The sequence below is a fragment of the Oryx dammah genome, unplaced genomic scaffold (assembly GCF_014754425.2).
Source record: "Oryx dammah isolate SB20612 unplaced genomic scaffold, SCBI_Odam_1.1 HiC_scaffold_20, whole genome shotgun sequence".
In the NCBI taxonomy this organism is placed as follows: domain Eukaryota; kingdom Metazoa; phylum Chordata; class Mammalia; order Artiodactyla; family Bovidae; genus Oryx; species Oryx dammah.
The window spans coordinates 71,097,700-71,107,166 of NW_024070204.1; the positions used below are offsets into that span (position 1 = coordinate 71,097,700).

The 9,467-nt window shown below is 43.0% G+C and overlaps 1 non-coding gene across 1 annotated transcript; it reads right to left on the reverse strand.

The window, feature by feature from the left end:
* Positions 1-7,516: 7,516 nt before the first annotated feature.
* On the reverse strand, positions 7,517-7,623 carry LOC120879722. The gene has a single exon (XR_005724868.1). It is a non-coding gene; the product is annotated as a U6 spliceosomal RNA (small nuclear RNA).
* Between the last annotated feature and the right edge of the window lie 1,844 nt (positions 7,624-9,467).

Sequence of the window (9,467 nt, forward strand, 5' to 3'; positions counted from 1 at the left end):
TTCATAGAATAAAAGAGAAAAGATGTCTGGTTATTTCAATATATGCAAACAAAAGGATTTAATATTTTTTCAACATTTGCCATTTAAAAAAGTCTCAAACGGCTTTAGGTAAAGGGAACAAAGTTTTTGTTTACTTAACAGAAAAGTCATCAGTTTTCATTATTTTCTATTCTGTTAATGGGTCAAATATTTTGTACTTTTCAGAATTAATGCTGTTTATTTTTGCATATAGTTACTAGCATTCATGTCTAAATTTTCTCCCCTGAAAATGCTTTTCTATTATCATGTATTCTTTATTACCAGTGGTGTTAAACAAGACCTCTTCCGGCAAAAATAGATCTCATTCGATATAAACTCAGAAAAATGAAATGAATGTCCATCTTATTTCATTTACTTTATTTTTTTTGGCCACTTTATTTTCATTTTACTTTATTTATTTTTGACTTGGGCTCTTAGTTCCCTGACCAGAGACTGAACTCCTGCTCCCGGCAGTGAAAGTGTGGAGTCCTAACCACTGGACCACCAGGGGAGTCCTTGAATGTCCATTTTAAGTGAGATTCACACTATGCTGTGCTTAGTTGCTCAGTCATGTCCAACTCTTTTCAATGCCATGGCCTGTAGCTCACCAGGCTTTTCTGTCCATGGGGATTCTCCAGGCAAGGGTACTGGACTGGGTTGCCATGCCTTCCTCCAAGATTCACACAAAACACTGAATACTAATCTAGTAATGAGCCATCAATTACATAAAAGTAAAATGTCTTCTTACTCTACTCCTTACAATCACTCACTAAATCAGTAAATATGTATTAAATACTGTTATGTGCTAGGTGCCAAGGGTACAGTGGTCTTAACCCCACTTTCTGGGAGCCTAGTCTATGGCCCAGGACACAGACAAACAGATAGTTACCACACTGAATAAGAAGTACTATCCTGTAAGGGAAATATGTACAAAGAAAGAGCAGTTGAAACAAGGATAAGAAACTAACTGATTCTGCTTGGAGGAACTTGGGGAATTTTTAAATTTTCACAAACAATTTAAGCAAACCAATTTACTGAGCAAAACTTCCCTAATCTCTTAAAGAACAAAAATTAAGCCTTTAATGGCTTCTCAACATAGCAGTACCTCTTCCCTTAGGCTGCTGCTGCTGCTAAGTCGCTTCAGTCGTGTCCGACTCGGTGTGACCCTATAGATGGCAGCCCACCAGGCTCCCCCATCCCTGGGATTCTCCAGGCAAGAACACTGGAGTGGGTTGCCATTTCCTTCTCCAATGCATGAAAGGGAAAAGTGAAAGGGAAGTCGCTCAGTCATGTCTGACTCTTCTCGACCCCATGGACTGCAGCCCACCAGGCTCCTCTGTCCATGGGATTTTCCAGGCAAGAGACTGGAGCGGGGTGCCATTGCCTTCTCCACTTCCCTTAGGCTACAACCGCATAAAAACCCTTACGAATTTTATATACAAGAAAACCAGACTTTCATTTTGGGCAATTAGAAAATAGACTTTCCAAAAAAAAAGACTTTCATCTCCCAATTCTTTAGAAATGGCTGAAGTTTTGATAATTGATAAAATCTATAGTTTACCCCTACATAGTGGAAATTGTCTCTGTGTTTTAGATAGGTAGAACAGGGTGCTGTTTTTAAGAACATATATCTGTATGAACACACTAACTGCAGTTGTGGAATAACTGTATGATGATATGGCAGGAGAGGGGGCGACACAGGATAGAGAAGCTCACTGTGTGGCCTGAAGCTGGAGAGTCCCGGATTCAAACTCTGACCCTGGGTCTTACTGCTTATGTCTTCATAGTAGTAGTGGAAAAATTTATCAGTTTATCCTACCTTCAGTTTTCTCTTCTGTAAAATGGAAGCAGTTACGATTACCTTTTAAAGTTATTATGAAGGTTAAATAAAGTAATGTAGGAATGGGACTTTCCTGATGGTCCAGTGGTTAAGACTCTATGCTTCCAATGTAAGGGGTGCAGGTTCGATCCCTGGTAGGGGGAACTAAGATCCCACATGCCTCGCTGTATAACCCCCCTCAAAAAATAATAACGCAGGAATACTTCCTGAGACAGTGCCTGGCACATACAAGCGCCTCTGGGCTGGTGGCTGCTGTGATCACTGCCACCATCATCAGGGCCATCATGGTGATGATGATAATGATGTTTTTAAAGGATTTATGTATTTATTCATTTTTGGTTGCAAAGGGTCTTTGTTACTGCCCTTGGGCATTCTCTAGTTGCAGTGAACAGGGGCTGTTCTTTACCTTCCATGCTCAGGAGTCTTATTGCAAAGGCTTCTCTTGTTGCAGAGCACAGACTCTAGAGCTCTGGCTCAGTGGTTGTGGCACACGGGCATGTAGAATCTTCCTGGACCAGGGATTGAACCAGTGTCCCCTGCATTGGCAGGCAGACTCTTAATCACTAGACCACCAGGAAGTCCATGTTCTTTGTTTTACTTTTGTTATTATTATAGTGTTTTGAGAACAGAAATAATTTTCTCCTTCTGCTGCTGCTAAGTCGCTTCAGTCGTGTCCAACTCTGTGCGACCCCATAGATGGCAGCCCACCAGGCTCCCCTGTCCCTGGGATTCTCCAGGCAAGAACACTGGAGTGGGTTGCCATTGCCTTCTCCGACAAACTATGAGCACAATTGGACATTTCTCTGACTTAAAAAACAAAACAAAAATCAAAGGCTAAACAGAAACCCTCTCTCTGGGTTTTTGACATTCACTATCTGTCACCCTCTAGCAGGGCTTGCTTAAGTTAAAACAGTCATAAATTAAAGACTTCAAAAGTTGTGCTCATTCAAGTTGAAAAAGAAACCAGGGCAAAGTAAACAAGGATGGAACACCATTAAGCTACGAGTAGGTGAAGTGTGCGATTATATGGATCTACTTGTGTGTGTTATTTGCTCAGTCATGTCTGACTCTTTGCGACCCTGTGGACTGTAGCCAGCCAGGCCTCTCTGTCCATGGAATTCTCCAGGCAAGAATACTGGAGTGGGTTGCCATTTCCTCCTCCAGGGGATCTTCTGACCCAGGGATTGAACCTGGTTCTCCTGCATTGCAGGTAGGTTCTTTACCATCTGAGCCACCAGGGAACCATACTTGTGTGGTTTCTGTAAATATGCTAATTAGAATCACTATTTCTGCTTAATTATGATAAGGAGCATTAAGGCATAATTAAACCCTCCGAAAGTGAGCTGGGATGTTTGACTCCACTTTGGTGTCTGTGATGTGCATGCATGCTGTCTTGTCTGACTCTTTGCAACCCCACGGACTGTGGCCTGCCAGGCTCCTCCTTTCCATGGAATTTTCCAGGCAAGAATACTGCAGTGGGTTGCCATTTCCTACTCCAGGAGATCTTTCAGACCCAGGGATCGAACCCACGTCTACTGAATCTCCTTCCTTGGCAGGCAGAGTCTGTACCACTCTGCCCCTGGGGGAGCCTTGTGGCTGTTCAGGCCGCAGGCTGCAGGTGGCTAAGGCCCCCTCTCTCCACTGCGCCAGTTTGCCCCACCCTCGCACCACACCCCTACATGAGGCAAAGTGATTATGAAAATGAAATACTAGCTATGGGGTCTGAGATGAGAGGAACTGGGTTTTGAAGAAATTCATTTAGGGGATATAAAGAAAGTAAGGAGTAAATAAAATCTGACAATAAAGTGGATAATGAAGGACCTACTGTACAGCACAGGGAACTCTGCTTAATGTTATATAGCAGCCTGGATGGGAGAGGGGTCTGGGGCAGAATGGACACATGACTACGTATGTCTGAGTCCCTTTGCTGTCCACCTGAAGCCATCACAACATTGTCAATCGGCTGTACTCCAGTGTAAAATAGAAAGCTGAAAACGAAACAGAAACGACAAGTGCAGCTGTGGAGAGAGTGTGGTAGACACATCCCAAGTGTGATTAAAGTGGAGAAAATCACAGATTCATTAGAGAGAAAGTTCTTGCATTATTTAGACAGGTTTATCTAGGGAGATTCAGGAGGAACTAGAGAAACAGGGGAGCAGGAAAAGCTTAAGGGAGCGCCTTACAAAGCCAGGATGAGAAGGACAGATCACCAGCCCCCAGGGAGGACCTGAGGCCTGAGCACTGGTGTGCACCCTGCCCCTCAAAGTGGGAAGAGGCGTGTGACGCTAGGAGAGGTTCAAGCTTTGTGAGATGGGGCGCTTAGAAGAAAAACAGTGCTGGTGTGAAGGACAAAGAACATTCCTTTGAATATCCCCAAACTTTTTGGCACCAGGGACCAGTTTTATGAAAGAGAATTTTCCCCATGAATTGGAGAAGGGGGGATGGTTTCAGGATGATTCAAGTGCATTACATTTATTGTGTACTTTATTTCTATTATTATTACATCAGCTCCACCTCGGATCATCAGGTATTAGATCCCAGAGGCTGGCCACCCCTTTCTTGGCTCTCGCTCCAGGGCATGGCTCTCAGGTCACTGAGGTATCTTCTCTGTTTGCCTGTCATTACTTAGAGGCTTCAAAAAATAGAATTATCCCCCCAAACAGAAACATTCTCAAAGAAAGAGTTTCAAATCTGTGTATATTGCTGTGAGTGGGTGATGTTTTCTACTATTATTAGGTTTGAGTTTCAAGGGTACCTCATTGCCCTTTGAATACTAGCACTGCCTCATCATAGCTGCTTCATTGAACCACCTTTTGGTATGAATCATTGATAGAAGGTAGCCTTCCCATGTGGCTCAGTGGTAAAGAATCCACCTGCCAATACTGGAGACACGGGTTTGATCCCTGGGTCAGAAAGATTCTCCTGGGAGAGGAAATGACAACCCATTCCAATATTCTTGCCTGGGAAAATCCTATGGACAGAAGAGCTTCGCGGGCTACAGTCCGTGGGGTCCCAAAGAGTTGGACATGACTGAGTGAATCTCTATTTGATTACTAATGCTTTATCATTTTGAAGATGATTTATTAAAATTATGTAAACATCAAGGTATGTTCATTCCCATTAGTTTTCTGTTGTGGTGGTTGTTTGTTTGTTTTGCTTTTTGGCCACACCATGTGGCATGTGGGATCTTAATTCCCTGACCAGGGATTGAACCTGTGACCCCCTGCATTGGAAGCTCAGAATCTTAACCACTGGACCATTAAGGAAGTCCCATCATTAGTTATAATAAAATTCCAGATGGAACAAAGCCTTGAAAAAATACAAGCACAACAGGACAGCCAGGTGCCACCTTAAACTTCAGAGATTTTCCCATCTTGAGTAAAGACGTGAAAAAAATAATTTTTAAAAATCTTAACAGCTGGCCCCACGATTCCTTTTTGGGAAGAGGAAGGAGGGAGCTGTCTCCTTGGGGGAAAGCCACTGAGGAGCAAATGCTACAGGCACCTGGACTCCAGGGGAGGGAAAACCTGCCCGGCTGGAGATTAGAGGAAGAGTTTCTTGTTTCTGCTCCTGCAAGGAGAGGAGAGGAGGGGTAGAGGGTGGAAAGGAAAGAAATAAGACCACGAAAGAAAAGCCAGAAAAGCAAGCCTGATGGAGGGAAGCTGAGCCCAGGCAGGGGAAATTGACATGTCAGTGTTAGATGGTAACCCAGCCATTCCCAATCAAATTTGTTCCCTATTACTAAGATGTAAAGCCTGCCTTCCATCTCTTGAGAAAATTGTACTCAATTTACACATGGAAGCAAGATCTCAGTAGTCTAGAAACCAAGAAAGCCCTTCAGGACTATTTACAAAAACCAAGGTGGGGAGGGCGGGGCTTCCCTGGCAGTCCAGTGGTTAAGACTTCATGCTTCCAGGGGGTGAAGGTTTGATCCTTGGTAAGGGAGCTAAGATCCTACACACTGAACTTGGCCAAGGGAGGGAAAAAAAACACTATCCTTAAAAATAAAACCAAGAGGGGTGGGCTTTGGGCTTCCCGGGGCTGGAATTGGGACCCAGCTGAACTGACATCTTGTTTTTTTCTTTCCTTTTCCCTACCAAATTAAGTATAAAAACAAATAACTTTTTGTCTCACACTCAGCATTTTTTTCTTGAAGGTTAGAAGTCCTCACTTTCCAGGTTTTGATTTAGCCAAGGGTTTCAAGAAGCTTTCTGTTCACAGCTTTCAGCTAAATACAAGTAACAAAAGCTTGCCTGCTTACTCTAATTGTTTTAGATAAGACCTTATCTTGCCTGTTGCTCCTCCCTTTAACTCCAGCCTCTGTGGTTACCGTCTTGACCTCCTTCCAGGATAACTTGATTCTTAATGTTCTGATTGTTTTTTAGTAGTCTTTAAGCTTTCTCACTTTTTTCCCCCCTATCTGGATTAAGAGAGGAGGAGAAAGGAGTATTCTCTAAAGTGATTCATGGTTCATGTTTAAGATAAAACAATGGTTTAAGAATTGGGAAACCCCAAGTTCCGGCCTTAGCTCTACTGTTGACTAGCAGTCACTCAAGCTATTTCTAAAATAAATTAGAATTGCATCTTTTTTTTTTTTTTTAATAACTGAGGTTTCTTTTAAATATTTATTTTATTTATTAAGTATTTATTTCACTGCACTGGGTATTAGTTGCAGCACATGAGATCTTCAGTCTTCCTTGTGGCATGTGGGATCTAGTTCCCTGACCAGGGATCGAACCCACACTCACTGCATTGGAAGGACAGAGTCTTAGCCGCTGGACCACCAGGGAAGTCCCTGAAATACCTCTTTAATGTCTCTTCCAGGCTAAAGTCTGAATCTCTGGACCCTCATAGTTTCCCACCACATTTACTCTCTGCTTTCCCCCGGTACCAAGAAAGAATCCAGTGTGTTCATGAATCCTAATTCTAAATCATTAAAAACTGGTTTCTGTCTCCTTTTTGTTTTTCCTCCGAACTTTAGAAAACCTAATTAATTAAAACAGAAGAACTTATATAACATAGTTTATACAGTGGTTTTCTTGCAAGCAGTCTTTAATAGACTTCTTTCAAATTCTGACAAATATCCTAGGTGTTTGGTTTGGATATGCAGAACTAAAACTATCTAAAGGAGAGATTTTTAATTACTTAGTTCAATCCGTGCAATTCCTGAGAATTCCATCTGGAAGAAAGAATAAGAAGGAATATGGGGGACTTCCCTGGTGGTCCAGCGGCTAAGACACTAGTCCCAGTGTAGGGGCCTGGGTTTGATCCGTGGTCATGAAACTAGATTCCACGTGCCGCAGTGAAGACCTGAAGAAGCCAAATAAATAAATAAATAAAATTTAGGAGCAAAACAACAATATATATATATATTTTAATGGAATATGGGCTTTGCAGTCTGAGAGACCTGGCCTTTTTCTTTTTTATGGTAGCAAGCAAACAGGCTTTATTTCAGAGAGAAAGTACAAAACTCTCAGCATAGACACAGAGGAGGTGAAGTGCCCCAGACCGGGTCTTTGCAGTGCAACGTTAGATAAGTTACTTAACCTCTCTGAACCTCAATTTTTAAAGAAATTTCCCTGTTTTATTCATACTTTTTTAACTTTATTTTTTAATTGGAGGCAAATCGCTTTACAATGTTGCGATGGTTTCTGCCATAAAAACATGAAATGCTTCACCAATTTGCGTGTCATCCTTGAGCAGGGGCCATGCTAATCTTCTTTGTATCATTCCAATTTAAGTATATGCGCTGCCAAAGTGAGCACTGAGCCTCAATTTCTTCATCTATGAAATGGGAATGATACCTCCCTTGCAGGACTGTTGTGAGGATCACATGCCAGATATTAAGTACTCAATGCATGTTCACGTTCTCCTCCATTAAACACCATCTTATTTTTTACTTTGCTCAACAAGAGCACACTCTTGGGCCTGAAACAGCCTAGGTTCAATGGCCTGATCCCACAGTTTTAGTAACTCAGTGATTTGGGACAAGCTGTTAACAATCTCAGCACTGTTTTCTCGTCTGGGAAATGGAGTTAGCAACAACAGTGCCCAGCTCCAGGAAGCATTCATGAACTAGTCACATCCATCAGAATCACATTAAATCACCATGGAGACAGCAGGGATGCTGAGAGAGTGTTGATGCTGAGTGGCTGCTGAGTTGCTGACAAGGGGTCAGCCAGGTGGCCAGGAGGAGGCTCCATCCTTCTCTTTCTTGACCTTTATTTGCCCCACTTTTCTTTTTTTTTTGATATTTTAAATTGTTTTTTGGCTATGCTGCTGCTGCTGCTGCTAAGTCGCTTCAGTCGTGTCTGACTCTGTGTGACCCCTAGACGGCAGCCCACCAGGTTCCCTTGTCCCTGGGATTCTCCAGGCAAGAACACTGGAGTGGGTTGCCATTTCCTTCTCCAATGCATGAAAGTGAAAAGTGAAAGTGAAGTCTCTCAGTCGTGTCCGACTCTTCACGAAAACATGGACTGCAGCCCACCAGGCTCCTCCATCCATGGGATTTTCCAGGCAAGAGTACTGGAGTGGGGTGCCATCGCCTTTCAGTTCAGTTCAGTTCAGTTCAGTCACTCAGTCTTGTCCGACTCTTTGCGACCCCATGAATCACAGCACACCAGGCCTCCATGTCCATCACCAACTCCTGGAGTTCACTCAAACTCACATCCATCGAGTCGCTGATGCCATCCAGCCATCTCATTCTCTGTCGTCCTCTTTTCCTCCTGCCCATAATTCCTCCTAGTATCCTAGTCTTTTCCAATGAGTCAACTCTTCACACGAGGTAGCCAAAGTACTGAAGTTTCAGCTTTAGCATCATTCCTTCCAAAGAACACCCAGGGCTGATCTCCTTTAGAATGGACTGGTTGAATCTCCTTGCAGTCCAAGGGACTCTCAGAAGTCTTCTCTAACACCATAGTTCAAAAGCATCAATTCTTTGGCACTCAGCTTTCTTCACAGTCCAACTCTCACATCCATACATGACTACTGGAAAAACCATAGCCTTGACTAGACGGATCTTAGTTAGCAAAGTAATGTCTCTGCTTTTCAGTATGCTATCTAGGTTGCTCATAACTTTCCTTCCAAGGAGTAAGCGTCTTTTAATTTCATGGCTGCAGTCACCATCTGCAGTGATTTTGGAGCCCCCAAAAATAAAGTCTGACACTGTTTCCACTGTCTCCCCATCTATTTCCCATGAAGTGATGGGACCAGATTCCATGATCTTTGCTTTCTGAATGTTGAGCTTTAAGCCAACTTTTCACTCTCCTCTTTTACTTTCATCGAGAGGCTATTTAGTTCCTCTTCACTTTCTGGTGTCATCTGCATATCTGAGGTTATTGAGATTTCTCCCAGCAATCTTGATTCCAGCTTGTGCTACATCCAGCCCAGCGTTTCTCACGATGTACTCTGCATGTAAGTTAAATAAGCAGGGTGATACTATACAGCCTTAACATATTCCTTTCCTATTTGGAAGCAGTCTGTTGTTCCCATGTCCAGTTCTAGCTTTTTCTTGCTGAGCTGCATACAGATATCTCAAGAGGCAGGTCAGGTGGCCTGGTATTCCCATCTCTTTCAGAATTTTCGCCAGTTTTTTGGGATACACGCAGTC